A 22,826-nucleotide genomic window follows, 5' to 3' on the forward strand; every position below is an offset into this window, starting at 1 on the left:
GAGGCCAATCAGCACCAAGTAGAGAGGTACTGTCAGTCTCGAGACTTATATGCTATGCTTCTGCTAATACAACCTAAAATTGCGTTTGCTATTTTTTGCAACAGTGTCACATTGCTGACTCATGTTGAGGTTGTGATCCACCATAACTCCCAGATCCTTCTCAGCAGTGCTGCTGCCAAACCAGTTATCTCCCATTCTGTATTTGTGCAATTGGTTTTATTTACCTAACTGTAGCAACTTACATTTGTCTTTGTTGAATTTTTTTGTTGTTGTTGTCTATAGCCCAGTTCTCCAATTTATCAAGCTCCCTCTGAATTTTAGCTCTATCCTCCAAAGTATTGGCAACTCTCCCCAGCTTTGTGTGATCTGTAAATTTGATCAGTATGCTCTCTATTCCAACAACACTGGACCCAGAACAGATCCCTGTGGAACCCCAATTGAAACCTCCCTCCAGTCTGATAACATTCCATTAAGAGTTACTCTTTGTTTGCAGTTGCCTAACCAATTCTGTATCCACTTCATAGTAGTGACTCAGGAATAATGGGTTCTTCTAGAGTCTGGAGAGGGGTGTGCTCGAGTAGTTATAGGTTGAGAATGCCAGGGCATAAGAGACTACGTTCTTCTGCTCCTGTCCCCTCCCCTTCTCTGGCTCCTCCCTCTGTTTCTCCTCCCCCCTACCCCCCCCGCGCGAATCTCCTTCAGAGCTAGGCTGAGTCCTAGGAGTTAAGATAAAAAAGAGCTAATCCTGAATATTGGCTATTTGGCATGGAGTCCATTTTTAACATTGCACTGGATCTAAGTAAATGTCTGCAGAGTGTGTGTTTGTGGGAGGTTCTCTGCCTCCCAATCTCCTGTAAAGCAAAAAGTTAATAAAGTTGCAACTTTCTATTTCAAAATGTATCTTTATGTCTGTGTTTCATTCTACCACATGTCCTGATCAAAGATCGGATGACTCAGAACATGGCAAATTCCAGATCTTCTAGTTTAACCACTATTAATCACTTAACATTGCATTTAGAGCTAGTTTGCACAAGACGTATGCAAAGCACAGAGCCTCACTCGCATGCTGACTTGACTGCCAGGAATTTCCTCCTCTTGCCTCCTCACTCATTAATATTTAATAGCAAGTCAGGAGGGGCGGAATTGGATTAGCAGAGTGGGTGGCACCTTAATTACTGCTGTCCTGCTGAGTTGATACAAGGCTGCCTCCTCTGATAGGCAGCTTCAGCTAGTTTAGTGTGATGACATATGAGCCTTGAAGGTAGGAATCCATTTTCATATTGCAGCAGTTTCTGGTGTGATCAGTAGTATTTCAGTGCTACCCAGATTGTCTGGTTCCTCCTGCTCCTGATCAGCTGATTGCTGCCTCATTGTGCCCCTTTTCAATCATACTTGCTCACTTGGTTGTGGTCCCCTCATGCTGCCTTGTTCACCTGTTGCCTGCCCAGTTTGCCCTGAGCTACTCTATTAACCTGTAACTCCCAACCCAGAAGCACATTGAGAGTTAACAGTCAGAACACCAGTGTGAACTTCAGAATCCTCTTGTCATCCTGGGGCCTCCGGAATCAGCAAAATCGAAGAGAGGAAAGCAAACCCTCACTTTGTCTTCTCATGGTCAGCAATGCATATAGAAATTGCTCGTATTTAAAAATAAATAGTATAGAATTGACTTTGGGTTTTAATTACAAGTTTAACAACCTCACTAATAGATTTTTACAAAAGTCAAATGAAAAACTAGCTACTTGAGATTAGCCAATATGTCACTGGAGTGTCAATGTTTCTGAAATTTCCCAGGACAGAATATCAGTCTCCTCTTTGACAGTGGTGACTGTTTTATTTTTGCATAAACAGGAGCTCTGGTGCCCTAGGTTAAAACCTTTGCTAAAGAAACACACGCAGTTTTAGTCCATTTTGTAAAATGAGTTAAAGTTCTTTAGGATACTACATTGCCCCTGTCCCTCTGCCATTTTTAGTGGGTTTACAGTAATATTTCCTATTTTAAAAGTCTTTCTCTTCTCCTGTTACTGTTGATATATGAAAGACACCACAGGGAAAACAATGAAAATAACTGTATACAAAGTTCTGACATACACAAGGCACAGATGAGAAAAAAACACTTTTCTCTGGTTTCTTTGGACTACTGTAACTTTACTGTAGGAAGTGTTTGTATCAATAGTAGGTAAAATGTTCTCTCAAGCAGGATTTATAGGCTGTTGCTATCACTTTAAACTGTTTGTTTTACTTTTCAGTCTTTCATTTTGAAAGTGTCTTTTTTCAAGGCACACTTCACTTTGAGGCTTTGCTTTGGTGTGGAGGTAATGTACTGGGGCAGGAAAATTGTTGTTGCTTAGTGTTCGGAGCATATACCCCAATCCTGTGAAATGTGAAAAATAGAAGCTAATTCTTCTCATTCATTCCTGTTATCACACTATATACAAGACTGCAAACCAGGGTTGAGCTACTGTAGCAAGGAAAGACAGACAATACAGCATTCCTGGAGCAATCATGCAGGGCCCCAGGAAATACAGCACTTGTATGAAGAGGTGAATAAAAATAGAGCCCTGCAGAGGGACTGGGATCCCACAGGTCCTGCTGCCATAACAGCAGGAGCAGGTAAAATGTACTTTGTTGTGGGTGGGATTGGGTGGGCAAAAAATGAAACTGCGGTAATTTGCGGGAAAACACTAAATCTCTTGTCAGTTTGTCATAAATCAAATATCAGAAATGTAAAGCAAGGGTTTTTTTAGATGTTTTAGTACTTAAATTTAAGCGAGGGATAGAAAGAGAATTGATATCTATTTATAACGGGTTAAAGAAGTTTTTACATGGTTTAAGCAAGATTTGTTTAATTCTTTTGGTGGTAAAAATTGTGTCTGAATTCAGTTAATACATATCATATATTAACTGACTGTTTTTTTGGCGGGGGGGGAAGATTAGTAGCTTGGGGGAATCTTGCAGGATTTGTGGGACCTAAGGTTTTTCCAAGTGGGAGTGGGATAAAAATGCAAGAAACGAGGTGGGAGTGGGATTAAAAAAATAGCCCTATACAGGGTTCTAGTGAGTAGGTCATCAAGGGACCATGCTCACAAGGCTACATCACTACTTTTGTGCGGCTGAGTCTGCAAAGTGGGAAGGGAGTTATATTGCAGATGATACTTTTATCTTGCTTTCTTCCACCAACCTGTGATTTACTGGGGGGATTGCAACTCATCAGTGTCAGGTTCAGAGGAGTGCAATGGAATAGGAAGGTGTCACCTATCAAATAATTATCATCCCAGAACAGATGTGATATCACCTTCAGCTGAGAATTACTGTAGTGCATCTGTTAGTATCACTATTTACACAGCAATCCATGGTGTTGGCAGGATTTGGTTCTAAAATACACAGAACATTACATCTTTTATAATACTTGAAATGTAAAGTTCCTGCAGTGGAAGAAAGACTGGATCAGTTCCCCTGCTTCATTGGCAAATTCTTTACCACTGCAGATTCTAGGACCAGGAAAAGCCACTGTCGCATACAAATTGCATAGAGGTGGCTTTACTTGTCTCTGTGTTCTTCATAGGTGAGATATCGTTAGTTAATCATTTAATTTTTTTTATCTTTTGGCTACAGAAACTGTTACTGTAATCCTTCAAACCCAGAATATACTTGATTTCCTGATGAAGTTCAAGAAGCGGCCAGATATTTTGAGGGGGCAATAGATATACCCGTAAAGCCTGCATTTCCAGTTGCAAGCCTATGCTTGAAAATGCAAAATGAGTGATTGTGTGCAAAAGGGAACACAAATGCACAATTACCTGTGTTTGTAAACACAAGTCTAGATTTCTGTACTAATTTCCCGTCTTTAAAAATCTGACTCCAGAAAGTCTAATGTCTATAGAAATCACAACAAATTATCCTGGTTTTATTGTTACTGTCTCTTCTTCCTTCTCCCTCTCCCCCCTCTTTTATCTTCATCCCTTTCACTTGTTTTATGATTCACATAAAGTGTAGCTGGTCTCTAAAAAAAAAATATTGAAAGTTAACCAAGTGGATTGAACAGTAGTTGCCTACAACAAATGGGTAATTCTGAGGCTACAGCATTATTCTGTAATAATGCTAGAGAAGTTTCAGATTGAGAAAATCCATCATAAATGAATTTATACGCCCACCCATATTTTTTTAATTAAAATCATCCATGACTCCTTGCTGCAGCTTTGACTACTAAGTACTTACAAATAGCCTTATTAGACATGTTTGTTTTCTTCACAGCTGTAAAAAGACATATTTTGCCGCATGATTGCTTTTTATTTGATTTATTTAAATAGACTTAGGTAAAGATACAGTTTATATGGAAGGTTAAATGGTCAAAATCCTATTTAATTAACTTATACCCACTTGGGAAACAGCCAAGGTAAAGGAATGCAGTGAAAGTAAGCTTCAAATAATATTAAATCTTTGAAAAAGAACTAACCACCTTCGGTGAAAGACTTTTCTGTTCTTAACCTTGTGTCATTTAAACTATTTAAATGAGCCATGCAAAACCTTACATTTAATATATAATAGGGCTTCAAAAGAGAGAGTATTTTTTTCTTGACAGTTACAAGAAAACTGATGCAATGGCACTGAAAGAAAAGGTTATAGTTCCCACTCTTATGTACCAACCATAGGTATAGGTAATGCCTGATCTAGCATCTATTATTTGTGTTCAAGGTGAGGAACATATAAAGTGTATTGCAGAACTGGATACAAATATGGACCAAGATTTTCAGAAGCAATTAGTGGTTTTGAGGGCTTAGCTTGAGACACCTTTAAAAAAAAAGTCTTGGTTTTCAGAGAGTGTCTGCTCCACATTTTCTGAAAATCAGGCCCCTATAAGGTGTCTCAAACTGGACACCCAAAATCACTGGTCATATCTGACTATGGGCATGAAAAGAGTTCCTAGCTTAGACAGAACATTTACTTCTCATAGGAAATCAAACTTCCAGGCTCACTCTTTTCTTCTCCAGTAGTACAAGTCAAGCAGCCCCCAACTGCAATTCTGCAATACTGTCCTCCCCTATTCTAGAGATGCTCCTCTGCTGCAGTTCTACAGTGTCAAAATTGCGCATGACTTTCTACAAAAGACCAGGTCTGGGAGGGATAGAACAGGTTTCCCACAGATCCCACAGATCTTTCGGTAGCATCCCACAGAATTTCAGTCAGAAACCCAAACAGGCTTCAAGCAGCATTACTTCCCTCAGGTGTTACAATTGCACAGCCATGTGGGGACCCAGCTAATGAAAGCACAGTGAGGAGGGAAAGGTAGCATGGAGGGGGCAAGCTGCTATGCAGAACTGGGGCTTCCTTTCCTTGTAGATTCTCAGTCTCTGCTGGATTGGGAGACTATAACCCCAGCTTCAGAAGGTCATCTTCAAGCCTTCCTGATCTCTGTGACCCTCTTCTGTGATGTGGTCTGCAGGACTGGACAGTATAGCCCTATGTACTGTAATGGTACTGGAAAACATTCTAAAATGTAAAGTAGATCTGTTACTTAAAGCTGCCATTTAATCTCATATACTTTATGATTCAGCTTGTGAGATTTCCAGTCTATTTAATTTTATATATACTTATTCATTTGCAATGCTGCTCTATAGGATTTATTTTAATTTATGTGACTACTTTGGCATGATGTTCAGTCTCTGAAAAGCCAGACCAGCAAACAGAGTTGTATAACCTGATGGATCTTAAAAAATAGCAGCTTTCAACTAGAAGGATTCTTTGCTATCCAGGATGCAACTGTAATGATGTCCCATCTCTTAAGCTAAAACCAAAGGCTTTCATAACTCAGAATTCCAGATTAATTAAGAATTCTTTACTGGTCTCAAAAATATCTTCCCTTTTGGAGAAAAACACTAGAGAAAACATTTATCAAAAGCAGAAATATGGATGAAAAATGAATTTTTATTAGGCTTCTACTTTCCTGTCTCTTATTTCTTTCTCTTTCCTCCACCCAAACACATATTCAACACATCAAAATATTTACAAAGGTAGCTAGATCCAAAACTGGCTCCAGAGATTGATAAGGTATTTTAAAGACCTTGATAATAATAGATAAACTTGTACTGCCTCACTTTTTGTCATGTTTAGTATTTGAATCTGCTGAATTATGCTTATTTAAAATATTTTCAGTACTTCATGGAGCTATCTTTAAGTCCTGAATAGTTCTTGTTTATTTTGTTTAAATGAGCCAGAAGATTGTCCATGCCATTCCTTAGACCAGTGATACTCAGACTCAGCTTACGCACAAAAAAAGTCTGTTAGTCTTTAAGGTGCCACCGGACTCCTTGTTGTTTTTGTGGATACAGACTAACACGGCTACCCCCTGATACTTCAGACTTCAGTGGTAGTTAAACACTGGAATAGATTGCCTAGGGAAGTTGTGGAATCTCCATCGCTGGAGATATTTAAGAGTAGGTTAGATAAATGTCTATCAGGGATGGTCTAGACAGTATTTGGTCCTGCCATGAGGGCAGGGGACTGGACTCGATGACCTCTCGAGGTCCCTTCCAGTCCTAGAGTCTGAGTCTGAGTCTGAGTCTAACCAAACAAAACAGACACACACAGAAGTGAAATGACTTTCTCAAGATCATGCATCTATTCCGTGGCAGAGTCAAGAATAGAACCAGGTCTTTTGAGTCCCAATCTAATGCCCTGTCCACTGCAGCATACTACTGGTCCAATCATCCTTGGTGGCTGGAGTTGCCTGGCATCTGGTTTTCAACTGGAATGTCCAGACGAAAAGGGACCCTGGCAGCTCCGGTCAGCACTGCTGACTGGGTGCAGCAGGGCTAAGGCTGGCTCCCGGCCTGCCCTGGCTCTGCATGGCTCCTGGTAGCAGCTGCCATGTCCAGTTCCTAGGCGCAGGGGTGGCCATGAGGGTTCTGCACGGTGCCCACCACCCTGAGCACCAGCTCCACAGCTCCCATTGGCCAGGAACCACAGCCAGTGGGAGCTGTGGGGTCGGCACCTGCAGGTACGGGCAATGCACAGAGCCCCCTCATCTCTCTCCATAGGAGCCAGACATGCCAGCCGCTTCTGGGAGCTGCCTGAGGTAAGCACCACCCTGCCTGAGGTAAGCACCACCCGGCCAGAGCCTGCACTACTCACCCCCTCTCGCACCCCAATCCCCTGCCCCAGCCCTGAGCCCCCTCCTGCACCCTAAACTCATCCCCAGCCCCACCTCAGCCTGCATCTCCAGCCAGAGCCCTCACCCCCTCCTACTCCCTAATCCCCTGACCCAGTCTGGTGAAAAGCGAATGAGGGTGAGAGAGAGCTAGCAATGGTGGGTGAAGGGATGGAGTGAGCAGGGGTCAGGGCCTTAGGGAAGAGGTGGGGCAAGGGTGTTTGGTTGTTTATGATTAGAAAGGTGGCTATGTGCTATTTTTTTAAATGCATTGATATTTGTATACTCATGTTAGTACTCTTATTTTTTTCTGGTTGAGTTTACTTCTTCATATCTGGCAATTCATTTACCGGGTCTTTTACTTGTAAATAGAACAAAATCTTGATCCTCCAATGATCTCCATTCAGGTGCTTGAATGCGGGACTCTGTGCGGGAGCAGGAAGTATCCCAGGCAAAGTTCTTTGCAGGATCAGGAACTATGAATAACAGACACTGCCTACATTTTTATTAATATTCCTGACTTAGGATTTTTGGACATGGTTTAAAATGTGCACTAATATTTTTCTATATGGGACTGAAATCAGAGAGACTCATTGCGAATTAGCAAATGAACACAATGAAGTAGTAAGACATGGTATAGAAGAGTAAATAAAATGCCTCAGAAAACCTTTTACGTATTTGACTAGCATGGTTCTGATGATATTTAATAGCATATGAGTAAATTTTCTGTATAACACTGGCTGATCACATAGAGCTAGCTCCTCAGTTTGTCTCCAGCAGGATAAGCTGCAAGTAAAGGCAGCTAAAAATAAATATAAATGATCTAAAAGGGATGTGGCCTGTGTGACAGAATAGGAGGAGATACCATCTGTATTAAGGTGTGGTCCATCTTATGAAAAAGGCAGAGAGTCACTGCCCAAGTATATCTGGTAAAGGGAATTAAGTCTTACACCTTCCTATACACACAACATGCACCAATTTAGCTAAAATCTCTTTTAAAATCATTTTAATTAAACGTGCAAAATCCTGCATAGATACTCTTAAACCAACTTGAGAGTGTCCACACAGGAGTTGGCACCAATTTAATTAAATTTGAGACACAGCTTTAAACTGGTGCAAGTTTGTGTATAGACGAGGTCTTGGAAATAAGAGACCTCATTTCTGCACCATTCTAGTATATCTCGCTGAGGGGTGATGAGAGACTGCCATTTTTTGTTTGAATGATGCAGTGTGTGAGCTAGAGAATTGAATAATAAAGTCTGTTGTAAAATATTTCCTGTAAACATTGCCAGTTTGGAAAAATCATAATTTATTTCTAGAGTCAAATAATCTATTTTAAAATAAATTTTTAATCCCGGCCTTAAGACTTGCCTCCCCAGTGCATTTTAGGAGCATGGAGTAACTGGATAAAACTGAAGCCCAGGATAAATCAGTTTTGAGTAGTCATATGCTTAGCCCCAGTGAACAATATTCCTCAACAAACCAGCTGTATGGTTTAGCCTATGGAAGAGAAGTCTACAAATGAGCTAGAATCAGTACTGAAATAATCACTTATTTCACCTCTGAGCTAATGCCACTGAAGATATGTAAAGAAACCTAACAGGCAGCTGTCTGTACTGATCCTGGCCTGTGGAGAAATAGAAGGCTTAAGCTAACCATACTGCAAATAATGTTTTTCATATAATATAACAAAAGTATTTTAAAAACTTGCCGCAATGTAAATCCATTTGAGAAACAAAGTACCTTGTAATATATAAAAAGTGTATTTTTTTAAATATGTATTTCTATAAATGTCTGTTTATATATGTATATTTTACATACATTTATGCATACACGTACTTATATATGCTCTGTGTGTGTGTGTGCATCTAGACACAGAGCTTAAATAATGTATGTATATGTACCTATATTTGAGGGGGGTGAAGCGTTTATAAGAGGCTTTCCTGATTTAATTTCTCTGTTTGCTTGTATTCAGTACTTAAGGGCTTATGCATTCAGTTTGCTCAAAAGAGTGATGAAGTACTTCTTGCTTATGCCTCAAATCAGAAATGCATGAAGTGCAGCTGCAGAGATAATACATTCTCCCCAAAGGCTTTGGCTGAGCAAATTAGGTGTCAATGGGGTGCCTGCGCAGGCAGTACTCTCTCTAATTAGTCTCTTGAGCCTAGTTGGTGGCGGGTATATGATGATCTAATCAATTGGTCTGTGTCTGATGGTACGTGTAAAAATCCTACCAGGCAGAGCTGTCTCCCACAGGTCACTCACCTGCACAGCAGGAATGCTCATTTTCATTTTTCATCTCTTCCATCACATGATGCTGACAGTTGGTTTTAAGAAAACTGAATCCAAAAAAAATCTAGTTCATAGGGCATGTGGGTCAGAATAAAGCTGCATTATGGGTATTCGTGATCCAGTTAATTAACAATGATAGCAAAGAGCTGTATGTAGATATTACCGGAATACAAATTTTATCGATAATATATTTATTTTAATGGCTTCACTAGTACAGAGGTGAATAAAAAATAAACAAGAAAGAAATGCATTATCTGTTAATATTATACAATTTTATGGAGCAATAGCTGGGTATATTAATATGGGGAGGGGACCATTGTTGATGGTCTTAAATTGCCAGTATATTTCACCTTCCAGGAAATGCAGTATCCCCCAGTTACCTGGTTGCATTTGTGTTTACAACCGTATTTCATAGGAATGAACTGTCTAAAGTGCTGCTAAATAGAACTGCACTCGGAGAGTGCTTTGCATGTTAAGGACTCTGCATGAGCACAGCTCCACCCTGTTTTATAATTTGCTCCCTAATTAATAGCACCTTGGGAAGGATGCTGAGGCTGCCAAAAGTAGCCTGTAAGGGAAGTAGAGACAAATATTTTTAAAGGGAAGAACTGTCCTTTCATAAATGAGAAAAAAGAAAATCTGCAGGAAGTCTTGGCCTCTTAGTCACCCCTCCCTTGCCCCAGGCCTTGAGACTTAGAATTAATATTTAAAATACAAAGCTTTTGTATCCTTTAATAGTGTTGCTATTACATCAACAGCTGCAATATTATACAGTTATTCATTGCTTATTTTTAAGCTGGATTAATAAATTGTATGACAAAACAGGGTGTATGCAGCAGAGAATTTCATACAGTTACAATTACATACAATTACATTGCTTGATTTGCATCATTAAATATTTCAGATGCATCATTAACTTGCTTATAATCTTTTATTATTTTTAATAGAGACATGAAAATCTAAACTGTCTCATCCTGCAGTGCAAAAATAAAAGTTCATTTTTAAGGCAGTCTGTTACATGTCAGACGGTACTTTAAGGAGATCTGAAAGAGCCCTTGTTTGCTCTTGGGAAATCATAAGTTGTAAATATTCCATTTTGCAGCTTATGCTTTTATAAGCGAAGCTGTGACCAGGGGCCATATACACGATCTGTAAAGTCACCAAGCAAAACGTTGATTTGTATGGTCAGAAAAAAAAATAGGAAATTTTAGTGAGAATTTTTCTAGAATAGATCTCTCTCTTTTTACATGCAAAAGCAGAATTGCTATCATATAGAGAATCCTGGTTCAGGAACAGCCTTGGGTCTTAGATGTTTGGGGCTTGAAAGGTAGGGGCAGCATGGACCACATTGCTCTCCAGTAACCCTTTCGCAATGACTGTATTACCAACCTGAAAGCCAAAGGAAAGGTGTATCAGAAGCAGTCAGCACTGGGGATGAGAGAACTACACTGTAACAGTTAAGGGGGTTCTTATTCAGAGCCCCATCAGAGAAACAAAGGAGCCTCTATAGAAATCTTTGAACATTACCCCACATGTTAATCACCACTGTCAGTCCTTATTCCATCTTGTAACCAAAATGATGCTGTCAGTGTTTCCCAGCATGTAAAATGGCAGCTCTTGCTGTTTAGTGTCGTAAATCATTTGTGCTAGCATAAGAGCATAAGAATGGCCTTACTGGTCAGATCAATGGTCCATCTGGCCCAATATTCTGTCTTCCAACAGTGGCTGGTGCCAGATGCTTCAGAGGGAATGAACAGAACAGGGCAATTAGCAAGAGACCAATTCCCTATCTCCGAATCCCAGCTTCTGGCAGTCAGAGGCTTAGGGACACCCAGAGCATGGGGCTGCATCCCTGACCTATTCTCCATGAACTTATCTAATTCTTTTTGAATGCAGTTATACTTTTGGCCCTCACAACATCTGCTGGCAACGAGTTCCACGGGATGACTGTGCATTGTGTGAAGAAATACTTCTTTATGTTTGTTTTATCAATACTGCCTATTAATTCCATTGGGTGACCCCTGTTCTCCACAACCGCTGGCCTGATTCTGTGAAGTGCTGAACATCTGTTTGCGACTGGAGAGTTCTTGGCATGGCACAGGAGTCATGTTGGCCCTTCATTAGAGAGTTGTCTGTGTTTGATCAGTTTTACATGGAGAGCCAAAGCTTGAAGAGTTTAGGTGTTTTGCAACTGGAAAATTTTAGTGTCACTGGGAAAGTTTTTGTTTGTTCACTGTGGCAAAGAGCAGTCTGGAAACTTCTTTCTTTGTCCTTCTGTTACAAATGCCAGAGACTCAAGTTTTGTTATCCCAGATCTGGTTAATTTGAAAAGCAACATCTGGACAGGGTCTTGTCTTATGTCCCAGTCATTTTGTCACTCATATTGGATGATGTCTGCTTTGCTTGTTATACCAAGTCCTGGGACTCCAGCATTATGTGCTTACCCTTATAGTTTGGCCAGCTGTTCTCTGCCTGCAATGACATTTTTAAGCAGTACAGGAAGCACAGGGATCAGCAGGGCAACCAGACCAAAGTTAGGGCTGCAGAATATAAACCCAAGGTGCAAGAGACCCATCTATCCCCACTGAACATTGAACAGGTTCCAGGATCTATAAATCTTCCTGTTTGTGAGTTGCTTCCATATAGGATGGTGGAGGTCTCCACTAAGCAGTGTTAGTTTAGGAAAACGTGGAGTTTGGGGAATATTATCAAAATGTCACCAATGAGCACTAGTGAAATTTTAATCCCCAAAATAGTGCGCCTACTTACATAAGTGTCAACTAGAGAGGTCATCTTCAATATGGTCTTTGAAACCAGAGATACTGAGGCATCAGCCATAACAAGCAGCCAACGGAAGAGTGGGATTTTCATGTGGATGCCAGGAGTTAAGTGTTGGTAGGTGTCCAACACAAATCACAAAGGCAATTGGAAAACAACCCACATAGGACTCCAGAAATGGTCAAATTCCAAGAGGCCATAAGACACTAACTGCCACACACCACTCATAGTGTATTTTTGTTGATCTAGCTCAAGGGCTGTGTAGTTTTAATGGAGAGGGAGAGGAGCACTCAGGGACTGTGATAATGAGCCTGGCATGGGTGGAGAGAGAGAAATTGCAAAAGGTGGAAATTGTTTAAGCTACTTCTGATGAAAAAAGCAATTAAAGTTTTATGCTTGAAGCTGCAGTTTGCATTAGTTTTTCAGGCGATTGTTTCTTTCTTGGTGTTGAAATAAGGTCCTTATAGACTGGAGTCAGTGGCGCCCACCATTTGATTTGTGTAGTTTTAGGAGGTGCTAATACCAACAGAGCTCTAAATCTGATAAATATTTTTATGTAACTGCCTTTTTAAGTGCTATTTTCTTGTATATGTGAATCTATCCTTGCAATTCCATTTAAAAGTGTAACAAGTGCCCATAGTTCAAATCTCATCTTTTAGAAAAACCTGTTGTTTTAAAAACAATATCTGTATTTCGAACCTGTCTTTAGGTAATTACAGAATTCCCGATCTTCTTCAGCAAAGAGCTTGTATAGAAACCCATTTGGAGATATTTAAAGGTTAAAAGTGCTAGTGACAAAACTTAAATCCTTCCAGTGGATCCATTCCTTACAGCCCTTACTCAGCTATGGCCCCTATTACAGTCAATGGGATTTTTATTTAAGTACTTCAGGATCATGCCCTACGGGTCCTCAATCTGTTTGACTGGCCCCAAATAAATAACAGAATGATCACAAGCCGTCTTTTCAGAATCAATAATTGGGAGTGAGTTTGATGAAATGGAAATCACTGGCATAATTCAAAGATAAAACTAGGGAAATGATTACAACATACATATGCTAGAAAAGCACCAAAATAAAAATGAGTGTTTTGTGTTCCTGGGTGTTTATCATTACCAGGTCGAGTTTACAGAGCTATTTGCTATATATACCTATATATAAGCGAACTCCTTTTGGAGCAAAGTCTGAGGGTGTCCGTTTATCAGGTAGATCAGCCTCAGCTGTCCAGCCCTCTGTTAGGAGAAGAGAATGGTCATTAGCGCAACTGCTAGGTGCAGTACAGGATGAGCAGCAGGGGAAGGGAGCAGACATAGCTTATAAGCTCCAAATGCTATACCAATAAACAGCAGGTTCCTCTTTACGTGCCTAGGGTGTGAGCATCTCCTGCAGAGACAGCTGTCTGGTACCACCTATACCTGTGTATACACTCCAGTTGAATGTGTTGGTGCTCATGACCCCTCTGAAGAGTAGGCCACTTTTATGTAGATCCCTTAGTAAGGACTTAGGCGCCTTAGTTTAGGCACCCGATTGGAAAATGCTGGCTTCAGGGCAGTGGTCCCCAAACTGCGGGGCACGCCCCCCTTGGGGGATGCGGAGGAACATTCAGAGAGGCACGTGCAGTGAGGCCTGGCCCAGCCCATACGGGGAGCGGGGAGGGAGCACCACCCAGCACCATTCTGCTCCCAGCTGTGCTCCACCTCTGGCCCCACCCCAGCCGCATTTCCACACTCAACCAAGGGTTCCAGCCCAGCTGAGGCTTCACTCCTGACAGCCTCCCGGAATTTCAATAAGGCCATGACCCCACTCCAAGCCCCAGCCCCGGGCCCTGACCGCGGGCTCTCATGAGGGTGTGGCTGATTCCATTACGGGTAAGGTGTGGTGCAGCAGAAAAAGTTTGGGGACCACTGCTTTAGCTTTGTTGCTTTGTTGAGACACCTCATCTCTGTATGTTTTGGGTTTGTAGTATTTTGGTCAGAGTGGGAGCAATAAAGTAATGAGTGCTGGCTGTGGGCAAACATACTTTTTAGGTTCAGAAATCATAAAATGATGCCAGTCATGAGACTGCTTATAATTTCTATTTTTCCCTTACAGGATTACGCTCACCACTCTTCAGGAGGGAAACAGAACCTGATTAGGGGACCAATGATTTGAAGGAACCGTGGCCCTGTCTCCTTCTTTTCTCTCTGGTGGATTTCATTCAAAAGAAAATCGAAGCTGGCAAGACTCCGTTTTTCCCTGCAATTTACTTAAAACCTTGCACGCATTTGGATACCTTGTGATTTCAGAGAACTACGTGAAGATTTAGCTTTTGCTTACTGGTACATGGGATGTACTCTTTTCAGCCTTTTGTGTTTGATTTTGTTTGATTTTCCACTGCAGCACAGCGTCTTTGTAAAGATTTTTATGCTTTCACCAGCAAGGTCTTAAATACATTAAGACAACACATTTGGTGTTCACACTTGTTCAATAATGTCTGTACATAAATGCCAATAGTGGCATAAAAATGTGTGTTTTCTTTGAGAGTTGGGCATATTTTTCAACCAGTTGGGAGGCTATTTCTAGCTAGAGCAAGCCCAAGTCCTCAGATTGACTGACAAGTACAGTATCTTGCCATTATTCCTAAAGTGAATTTTTACCTCTTCAGAATGTTCACATCCATTTTTTTTTAAAACCTGGAAATAATTGCATGTTTATTTAGAACTCAGAATTTGGTTATTCCGTGTAGGCTGCATAGCATGCCACTTTACAAAATAGGCCTGCAGTGAAGAAAAAATGACAGAACATACTATGCTAACAGATACAGTCATGAATTCCTTACCCTTTGCTAATATAGATTTTAAAATATGTTTTATAGGTCTTGGCTCCATCTTTACTTACTTTTTCCACACCCTATTTAACTTCTGGAATATTTGCCGAAAAAGAAAACAGAAAGAGCATGAAACAGAATTGAGTTTACTTTAGGACAGACACTAGGGTGCAGAAACAGTATTTGCTGAATGAGCCACTAAAACTACCTTTGTTGTTTTGCTTCTTAGAAAGCAAAATGAAAAGTCACCCTGATCTAAAACGTGTGCTGTTCCATACCAAAGCACTTTCACTTATTTTCCTTAGACATTTTAATCTGATTGGAGGATGCCACCAGCTACTGTGTATTTAAGTTCTTTTTTTGACTGAATCACTCAAATGCAAACTTGGCAAACAGTGCAGTCATGTCATTTTAAAAAAGGACACCTCTGCTCCCCTGGATTGGGGAGGCAGGGCTTGAGGGGAACTTGTGGAATATGACCGCCCTAATGTACAAAACTTGGAATTCAGAGAGACTGGCAATGGGGCAAATCCTGCTGTTGAGTTATAATGGTGCTTGAACAGAAGGACTTGTTAGGCTATTTTATTCAAAACATGAAGTTCCTCTGCTTCCTGGATGCATCAACTGCCAAAAAAGCGCACTGGTTTAGCATTTAATGTTTTGTTTGGAGGGAAGGGGGAAAGAGTTCCTTTATTAAACTCTAGCAGTGTTTCTGTTGGGAACTAGGAAAGAACACCCAACAAGGCAAATCCTGGATTGTTCAAAAGCTACCAGTAGAGCTTTCCTCTTATGAACTACAGTAAATATTGCTCTGTACTTTCAAACACAGTTAAGATGTGAAAATACACCCAATAGCTGCACAGTCATGAAAACCATATGTCCCCTGTGTCATCTCTGTTGTTTAGAAACTAGTAAAAACTACAAGAAAGCTACTTAAATCACAATCCTATTTTAAAACTTACTACAAATTCATTCTGGTACTTACAAGGACAGGAGGTGGAAAAAATAAGCAGCAAGCCCACTGAACTTTTCAGACTCATCACAAATGAAAATTGCCTTATATGTCATTTGCTTTGAGTTACATGTTTCATTTTATTTTTTAGAGAAAAATCTTTTGTACGTTATCTTTGCTATTTAAATCATATGCAATTTGATGTTTAAAATTAGCTATTTTTTAAGAAAGGCTTTACTTCAAAAATCTGTAGAATTTTTGAAAATGTAACAAAGCTTTCATTTAGGAAAATAAGGGCAGTTCCTTAGACATATATCTTTTACTTTGGCAGCTTAAATAGGGAGGGTGAGCAATTATGCTGCTCCGTGAAACATCTGGTGGTTTGATATAGAGAGTAATTCCCCAAACTGTTCCCTTCGGAGGGATACAAGTCTAGCACCTTACTTATCTATGGTAACTCAAGCATAGCATTTGCTTAAATCAAGTGTATATCCCTCTCTTCTCTCCCGCTTTTAAACAACCATTGAAATCGTTAATGGTTATGGCCAAAATGTTCACATTTGAGTGCCTGAAGTTGGGTATGTGAATTTAGATTTAGGTGCCTAAATAGAAAGTGACTCAATTTTCAAAGGGGCTGAGCACCTCTGAACTCCCAGTAGAATTTTGGGAACTCAGCATTCCTGCCAATCAGGTCACTTATTTACACACCTAACTTCAGACACCCAAGTTTGAACATTGTGGCCTGTGCTCATCAGCAGATTTATTATTCTCTTGAGGAAATTCTGAAATGTGAGCGTTTGTCTTCGTGGATGGATAACTTTTATTCAGACAGTTGATGAGGGTGGGAGTAAGACTTTGAAAAGGTTCACACAGATCCCCAAACCAACTCAACAGCAGATAGGGCTCCGAGTTCCAGTGCAACTGAAACCTCAGGCTAGGTGCCAAAAAACTCCCTAGCCCTGGGTGATTATGATTGTACAGCCCTGCTCCCCCTCCCTCTCCTTCCAGAGCAGCCCCTACTTAGCGAGTTGTCACCCTGCAATACCCATCAACTAGGAACCCCAACTAACCATTAGATCTTCCTGTGGAAGGCCGAACAATCCTCCTGTTGCAACATCCTGAAACTGGATGTTTCCTTCATTGCTCCCCTAAGAAGTGGTAGCTGTCCATTCTCCCTCTAAATACTTTCCAGGGAGCACCACACAGGCCCACTGCTGACCCCCAAATCTAGAAGGGTCTTCAGAGAAGCAAGAGGAGGCAAATTGCCTCTTGAAGAGACGAGCAGGGGCTAGGAAAGAATCCTGCTCCTGCTGTCAGTCGCTGCATTCTGTTAGGTCGCACTTCACACTCCCAAGCATGGGTTAGCTGCTGAGTTTTGGTAGAAATGGCCATTACTCCCTAGAGCGCAATAGTTTGTGAAGCTATGGGACGCTACCTGCCTCTAGTCAATAATACCATGTCTGGGAGCAACAGTGGGATGATTTCTCTTCTACCGCCTTGCTTTTCCTTTGATGCTTTCTGATGTTGAGGGGAGGTGGTGGCTTTGCCTGAGGGAAGGGGGACAGCTGTCTGGTATCCCTGAAAATCCAAGGGAGTGGCAGTGGGCCAATAAAAGTGCAAAGGCATGTCCTAGCTCCATAAAGATATTAATAGTAGGTGGAGGGGGAAGGAGAGGTGGTGATGGGGATGATCTGTGGGAAGGGAAGATTTCTTGGAAGTTCAGGTTCATAGAACATAACCATATACATTACCATCTCCAGCTGGCTTTGATCTTCAGTCCTGCTGGGCTCAGTTCATCTGTCCCACATGAACCAGACCCAGCAGGGAGTTGCACAGCACTAATCAGGACCCCTTAGCACTATGATAGTATCAACATTACATCACTGCATAGTATCCTGGATTGGATGGTGGGGTTTTTTTCCCAGAAAAACATTGTTTAGGATAGCAAATCTGTTCATGCAGCACATGAAAACTCTGTCTGCAATCCTGCAGACATTGGGGGCTATTCTTGCCTTTGGTATAAGGGAGAACTTTACACAAGGAACTCCCACTAATGCTAAAGGATGTTACAATAATCAGTTCCCCACTGATTGGTGGGAGAAATACACCTCAGTGTGTTCTTTGTAAGTGCACACATGACTAAATATGTTGTCAATGCTCTATGTTATGCTTCTATACAAAATACTCATCTGTGAATATTATTGGTTTTGTAACCTTTGTTTATATAAAATGTTTAGGCTGTACATACTTGGGGACAAACTACTGACATCCATATAAATAGAAATATGTTGTTTTGCCACCTCTAACAGTAACCTCCCCTACCAACATAACTGTATGTTAATGCCTTGCATTTTTTTCACATAAGCAAAAATAAAAGGATGCACAAAAAATCCTACCCAAAAAATGTATTTTGACAGTGCTGCATACAAAATCCCTATTCACCAACTTTGGCTGGGCTTTTTGTGTGATGCATTGAGGCATTCTTTTTAACAGGGGTTTGATACATGAAAACAATGTTAATGTAATTATATATATATATATAATATATTATATATATATATATATATATTATATATTATATATATATATATAAAATACACACACATACTTCAGAACAGCAGCATAGTAAGCAGTGCAGTAAAATAAATGTGACATTTGTAATTTGTCTGTATTATGAAAGATGTAATGGTTTGTCAGCTGTAACTGTTTTCTTGTAACATGATATTGAATAAAGTATAGCAGAATCTCTCTATTCTCCTTGGTGTTGCTGTGTAGAACTACCATGCAGTACAAATTTCCTTGCAGAGAAATGAAAAGCATAGTGCTTGTAAACATTTTTTAAAACTTTTTGTTAAGGCAACATTACAATAAATCATTAACATACTTCACTGTACATTACTTATTCAGGGTCAAGTTAATATTTAAAGAACATGACTAAAGATTCTGACTGGGGATCCCTGGGGAACGGGCTAGAAAGGATGGCCACATTTCTCAATATTTACCCTGGGTTTGGTGCTTCTGTTGTGTACATACTTGCTGGGAGTCTTTTCCATTACAAGGACAGTGCATATTTTAATATACTATAATTCCAGAGGAGGAGGGATCCCACATTTCCAATAATGTGCAATCCTGAGTCTAGCTGCTAATCATAAAAAAGATTTAATTTGTCATTCTGTAGATGATAAATTGAAGAGTCTTTAGACTCTGATTCAGCCAAGCACCTAAGCACATACTTAGTTTTAAGCACATAATTAAGCATATCCCTATTCAGCAAACCACTTAAACGCATGCTTAGACAAGCCTTTGAAATCAGTGAGATGTAAGCACATGCTTCATTTTAAAATGAAGCATGTGCTTAAATGCTTTGCTGAATTGTGGCATTAGTGAAGTAAATTTTAAACATATAATTATTCTACTTTTAATTTCATGTTTCAGAATACTCTGCTGAATTCTGTATCAGGATAATAGTGCACAGAGGAGGTTATTTTAAAAAGAAGGTGATACTATCAATATAGGGCAAACAAAAACACAACAATAAATACAGTTGAAATTCTATCTAAACTTAATATGATGTTAATTGCTTGGCTGGAAGGATGTTTGGGTTTTTTTGTTTTTTATCGTTTTGTTATGAACATAATAGACCTAATCACAGTATGCTTTCTTTTAAAAAAAGAAAAAAAAAGGTTTCAGAGTAGCAGCCATGTTAGTCTGTATCTGCAAAAAGAACAGGAGTACTTGTGGCACCTTAGAGACTAACAAATTTATTTGAGTATAAGCTTTCGTGGGCTACAGCCTGCATCCGAAGAAGTGGACTGTAGCCCACGAAAGCTCATGCTCAAATAAATTTGTTAGTCTCTAAGGTGCCACAAGTACTCCTGTTCTTTTAAAAAAAAATGACCTGTTTTCAAGTGGCAATAGGCTGTTTCCTAGCAAAAAAATTCTGAGCAAAAATGGGCCCATTTTTAGAGATGGTATTTATATTAAAAATATACCCAAGATACAGTTTTGCATGTAATATGAAAATTACTATTGCATCAAACTGAGACATCAAACTCTGATGTGTTGCAAACGCTCATGAAATGGAAGTGACAATTCTTGTGCAAAATTATCCACAAAAAAACACTGAATTTTTCCTAGCTTTATTAAGACACTTGGCCTGATTTACCACTGCATTATTCCAATTTTACAACAATTGAACTCCAAACTCCTACTTGATTTCATCACCAATTCATTCAAGCTGTAAGTGGAGTCTATGTAAGATTTAACTTAAATGGTTGTAACTGCTGGTTTGGGTATTGAGTCGTTTGTTTTCTGAGCACTTTAGCATGCAATCGGCAAACCTTTATGCCCTGTACAGATGGGCCTCAACACTGTATCAAGACGTTCCTTAAAATAACAGTAATTCTCCAGAGGGGTCTACTAAAGTTCTTACAATTTTCTGCAGCCATCACCTTGCTAAGCCCCACTTCAAGCCAAAGAATGCTAAATAGATGTACCATACTTTCACGGACATCAGTGCCCAGTAGAAGAGATGGTCAGAACATTTTTGACTAAATAAATATGCTGTTTTGATTAAGTTTTAATCTAGGGAAGGGGGGGAGGGGGGGAGAGAAACTTTTTAAAACCCTTTTAATAAAATCAATACAGAAACAGTAAAAACAAGACAATAAATTACAACTTCAAAAATAATTGCCCATCCCGAACAGTATCAAGTGCATTTCTAATAGCCACCACTGAATATATTGAGCCAAAGCACTTATAAAAATATAATACCTAAACTCCAGATGAAGGCATAAAACAATTACAAATCTAAAAGAACTGAAGAATATAGGCAACTCTAGTACCAAATACCTTACACCACCAACTTTTTTAAATGGCCAGCTTTGCTTGACCCAAAATAAAGTTTGCAAGGCTCTATTTGTGAAACTATACTTAAAAGTAAAAATAAATACAGTAGGAGAAAAATCAAGGGACAATAACCCAAAAATAGCCTGAATTAAAACAAATTATGGTAGTAACCTGGAACACATCAGAAATGTATGAAAAAAGTCTCCATGTCACAACAAAAGGATATGACACTGATACTTTACGAGTAAAATGATGCACAAACACATTCATGGCAATAGCCCTAGGGAGACTTCCCATTGGAGAGCACCCATCCGCTTTACAATTGGAGCTTGTATACAGTTCTCCAGGCTGGATGGCTGGAGTCCATCATCAGACACTGTCGTCTTGATAGTATAGCAGGATAATCACCAAATGTTTGAAAATAACGACGTTGTACAGCAAGCATATACAGTGAGGTATGGTCTAAGCTATGAAAAGTAAATTCAGATAATCCATTGAAGGTAAACAAGTTGCCAGGCTTATCAACATTCCAATCCGCAACAGGCAAGAAAATAGAAACATGAGAATAATTGGGAATGGCTCACTTGAGGAGATAACTGTCAAGTCTGGCAATACTGCCCCTAGGCTGAGCTTATTCCACCGCTGCTAAAAACCAAAAAAACCAGCAAATGGAATGAAACCAACCTTGGCAACCAAGATATCTGCTGCGACCCAGGTAAAATTAATAAAAATTAAATGAATCAGTTTTCTTGCACCTGCTGCAGTAAGGGAAGAAACAAGACTCCTAGAAATAAGACTAGGACTCCTCACAGCAGGGCTATAAACAAGGGGTTCAGCATGCAGTCATGGGAACTGCAGGCACCTAGCCTGTAGCCTCAGCTTAAAAAACATCTCTAAAGGCTTTGATAAAAACCCAGGTAAGACCTCACCATTGAGGCACCCATGAGCCAAAAAAAAAAAAAAAGTTCCTGATCAAAACCCAAATCCCCTATCGGCTGAAGAAAAGCAACAGCTAGTTGCTTCCAAGGAACAGGATCATCGACAAACAGCTGTTGCGGAAACTGCAACTGAAAAGTAGCAAGTCTGATCAAAAGAACAATGAGACCATGACACTCCCTCCCCCAACTTTCGCAACAGCCAACTACAGAACACACTGCCTTAGCCAATGATGGCCAAAAGAACATTCTAAACGTTTTCTAAAAAACTGTGGCGAGGGATCCAAAACTATGCACTTATCCCACAACACAGAGGCAATTGCACTTTTAATGGCTAACATCTGCCCTTGGAATGAGTGTCAAGGCAAACATCTCTTACACCTTTGCAACCTCCCCTCCAATTTTTCCATAACTCACTCCCAAGTCCAGCCCAAAATACATCTGGTCCCAGCATAATGTCCAGTATCTTAAAGTCAGTTTGGCTCCGCAATAGCCTCTTGGAAAAGGGGGAGGGGGAAGGAAATCACCCAAGTCCATAGCAGGAGGGTGTCATTCTTCCTCCACTTTTATGCAAGCTGAAGAAGCCTTCTTAAACGTGCGCTGACGTGCAGTCAAAAGTTGGACGTCACAATCATGAGTAATAAACACAGTCATATCATAAGCATATGTGACAACTTTCACCAGAGTACAAACTGGAAGAGGGAAAGGCCAGAAAGGCACATGCACAACATGTATCACTGAGGCTTGATAGCAAAAGCATATAATAATCCAAAAAGGGAACAACCCTGTCTGATGCCCCTAAAGGCTGAAAAGGAGCTTCTCAAAACACCATTCACCTTAAGCACAAAGGACACAAAAAATAAAGACATGATCTACACGATAAAAAGCCTTGTCTAGATCAAGGGAAATCAACCCAAAATGCAATTCAAACATTTTAAGGTTGAAATTACATCCCATGATAGGAAAATGTTATAAAAAATGGACCTGTTAGGCATGCACTAGGTGAGAGATTTCAGTTTTCATCTATTTGAGAAGGCCTTTCAAAAAAGTTTTTAGTCTGAGCAAAGCAG

The 22,826-nt window shown here is 40.1% G+C and overlaps 1 protein-coding gene across 7 annotated transcripts in view; it reads left to right on the plus strand.

Moving 5' to 3' along the window:
* CDK14 (cyclin dependent kinase 14) overlaps nt 1-18,515 on the plus strand; it is a 549,017-nt gene extending 530,502 nt beyond the window's left edge. For all 7 annotated transcript variants that reach the window (XM_030550522.1, XM_030550528.1, XM_030550523.1 and 4 more), the window contains one exon: nt 14,307-18,515. The gene's annotated coding sequence lies outside the window, so the exon portion shown is untranslated. The remainder of the gene's footprint in view (nt 1-14,306) is intronic.
* Nucleotides 18,516-22,826: the final 4,311 nt, after the last annotated feature.

Source organism: Gopherus evgoodei, chromosome 2 (genome assembly GCF_007399415.2).
Source record: "Gopherus evgoodei ecotype Sinaloan lineage chromosome 2, rGopEvg1_v1.p, whole genome shotgun sequence".
NCBI lineage: Eukaryota > Metazoa > Chordata > Testudines > Testudinidae > Gopherus > Gopherus evgoodei.